Source organism: Epinephelus moara, chromosome 10, assembly GCF_006386435.1.
Source record: "Epinephelus moara isolate mb chromosome 10, YSFRI_EMoa_1.0, whole genome shotgun sequence".
NCBI lineage: Eukaryota > Metazoa > Chordata > Actinopteri > Perciformes > Serranidae > Epinephelus > Epinephelus moara.
This window is the reverse complement of record NC_065515.1, coordinates 2,901,417-2,904,803: the sequence shown is the minus strand read 5'-3', so window position 1 is coordinate 2,904,803 and position 3,387 is coordinate 2,901,417. Positions and strand designations below refer to the sequence as shown.

The window sequence follows — 3,387 nt, the reverse complement described above, 5'->3', positions numbered from 1 at the left end:
TAAATGCTGCCGTGAGAACACGAACCAACTCTAGGCAATTATACAACTTTGGAACAACATGAGTCCCTGATTCAGACCAAAGGAGACCACTCTAGGGCTGACAGCAGCTGAATCCTCCACAGGTTGGAGACGTGATAATGTCTCCAGGTGAAGAAGTTTATGTGTTTTAATTATTGTCAAGTGAATCTATTGTCTTTAGTAAACAGGTCTGAGGTTCAGTGATGGTTTAAAGATTTGTAACAACAGAAATGTGAATTTTCTCTCAGAGGACGAGTTCAGCTCATTCTGACAGAAGAAATTAATTATTATTATTAAGATATTCGATAAAATGTTTGCGGTGATTAAAACCTCACAGATTCAGATCTCAGAGTGTTAACGACTCTCAGAGCTCCAGTGTGTCAGAGTCAGGATCTGTCAGCAGGAAGTCAATATGATGTAATACGTCTGCTTCCTTTAGTGAAAATACTGTAGTACTGGTTGTGAATGAGCCTTCTTTCAATCTTTTTGGTGCACGCCATTTTTTGTCTTTTGTCTGTACGAACATTTTCAGTCTGGATCCTTCACAGTTTTATTAATGAGACTCCAGGTGTGTGTGTTTCTGAGAGGAAGAGACCTGAGGATAATTCAGCTCCTCAACAATCAGCTCTGAAGGAATTCTGACCAGGAGAAGTTTCATCTGGTTGTAATCTGTAATCCTCACTGACGGACGACACTGAACCCTCCTGAATCTGACACCCTGGAGCTGTGAAAACTGAATTTGTGAAGTTGTGAAGAAGCTGCAGACGGTGTGGGCAGGAGACGGTCAGAGAGACGAGCAGCCGAGGAAATAAGAAATAAAACAGTGAAAAACGTGTGATGAAGTTTTCAGAGCTCAGAACATCAAACACGTGACAAACAGCAGATCTAAAGAACAGCAGGTCTCAGCTGGTGTTTGTGGAGTCAGAAGATCAGATTGTTTCATTACAGGAGATCAATATCAGCTGATTATTGATCACAGGGTTCCCACACGTTTACACATTTCAAAGGAGTTTAAACATGCGACCTGGACTGGCCTCTGACAGCAGGCGCTTCAGAGCTCAGTCACATGAATGATGTTTGGTTGAGTCCCGTTTTTTATTTGTGGTTTGAAAGTCTCATGATGTTAAACCAAAAAATTAAGATGTCTTCAATTCAAAAAGCTTTATTGGCACGAACAGTCCTGTCGTCACACGAGGCTTTGAAACATGGACGGATGATAACAGCAGATAAACCAGAGCAGAAACTGGATCATGACGATCTGAGTTTTAGCGCTTGATGTTTTTTATTTGTCTATTTGTTTGTTTGTTTGTTTGTTTTGCTCTGTCTTGTGCATCATGTTGATGTGTTGTCTGTTGTATTCTTTATGGCTGCAGCGTGACTGAAGAGCCCGAGACAAGTTTCACACTGTGTGGGACGATAAAGTTCATCTTGAATCTTAAATGTTGAATTGTGGGTAAACAACTGTTGGTGCCTACAAGCTTCACGCCCACGTCAAACACTCTGACCGCCACTGCTGCCGCCGACCAGCTGCAAACATCAAACATGTGATACAGGTGACGTTTCAACGGTCACACAGCGCAGCGCTGGATGTTAAATTACTGAGACAGGAAAGTTCTTAAACATTAAGTCTTCTTAGGGTTTAAGGCTTCTTAAGGTTGTTCCAGCTGTGTGTGGGGGAGCTTAAGAGCTCCTGTGACAGCAGCAAAGGGGAGCAGACACTTTAAGATTTAAGACTTTAAGGCTTTTTCGTGCCACTTTAAATTAAAGCTGAGACCAATCTGACAACAACCAGCACTGAAGGAAAACGAGCACGAACACACAGATGTGACTGAGCCGGACACACACACACACACACACACACACACACACACACACACACACACACACACACACACAGATCAATGTGAAATCACTGTTTATTTAAGACGTCTGAACAAAAACAGCCTGTTGGTGCTTCACAGGTGATTTTGTTTCTTTTGCTGCTTCAGATCCATCGTGCAGAGTTTGGAAAATTTTTTTGCATGAACTACACGGAGCCTCATCTGCACTGCCTCCTTAATGTTACCAATATGTGAAGGACCCTGAACTCATCCTGCACCACATCACATGTTTCTGAACATGAACGAAACAATAACTGAAACAATGATTCAAAACTTTTCTAAAATAAATAAACAGTTTTTGTAATTTGTTAACTTGAAGTTTTCTGACTGTGCAACCTCAGAGGGGACTGTTTCCTGTTTGTGTCTGTTCAGAGAAAAGTTTCTTCAATTTGCCCCCAAACATTAAACTCAGGTACACACACACACACATACACACACACACACATACACACACCATGACGTGCAGTCTCTCGTCGACACTTTTAGCTTCAAAGTTTTCATTTGCTCTCAAACAGAGTTTTAACTCCAGGTTCAGTCACTGAAGTTCAACTTGTTGAAACTTAAAGTCAGAGTTCAGAGATGTGATAAAGTGTGTGACACACAGATGTTAATGAACGTCAGATTTCAAAGACAAAAACAAGAATACTGAGATCAAATTAAACATAATAAATGAGCAGCAGCAGATGGAGCTGTGAAGATAAACCCTGCTGTGGAGTCACGTCTCTACACTTAATCAATAATTCAGACTTTACTCTGATTTTAAATGTTTTATACTGAAAATAAAAACCAGAGAGAAACTTGAAATATAAACAGAAGAACAAACTGTTTGAGGATAAAAGGACGACGGCTCAGATGCAGACACACTGAGGGTTGATGAGAGGAGACTCTTACCTGAGCAGGTAGACACAGACGTGTGTGTTCAGTCAGATAAATGTGAGCAGTGTGAGCTGAACTCAGGTCAGTGTCCTGCAGAACGCTGAAACATCAACTCAACCTTTGAGACATTGATCGTGTGTTCGTCAACAGCTCCGAGCTCCAGCAAACATCTGGACTCAGACCAGCTGCCATCACCGATCGCTGATCAATAACACACACACACACACACACACACACACACACACACACACACACTCTGTGTTTAGACCTGACTGCTTCAGTCTGACACGTTATTTTAATCCAGACGACGATTCATAAGAATCTGTAAAATATCTTCAGCTCAACTCTGTCAGTTATTGATCAACATCATTCCACAAATTTAACTTCCTGTTGCCTTAAAAGGGACAGTTCACATTCACATGTTCACACGTTCACATGTTCACACGTTCACATGTTGTGCTGTCTGAGGCACTGATCCACAGTCAGTGTGTTTCCTACAGCAGACGTCAGTCAGCAGTTTGAAGAGAAAACCAGTGATTTAACATGAGTGAACTCAGGAGCTGCTGGTCGACTGCTGCCAACAATCAATCAATTTTATTTATAAAGCCCAATA

General features: G+C 41.5%; 1 protein-coding gene across 1 annotated transcript in view; it reads right to left on the bottom strand.

Annotated features, from left to right (window-relative positions):
• serpinc1 (serpin peptidase inhibitor, clade C (antithrombin), member 1) overlaps positions 1 to 2,949 on the bottom strand; it is a 13,798-nt gene extending 10,849 nt beyond the window's left edge. The window contains exon 1 of the mRNA XM_050055575.1: positions 2,790 to 2,949. The gene's annotated coding sequence lies outside the window, so the exon portion shown is untranslated. The remainder of the gene's footprint in view (positions 1 to 2,789) is intronic.
• Between the last annotated feature and the right edge of the window lie 438 nt (positions 2,950 to 3,387).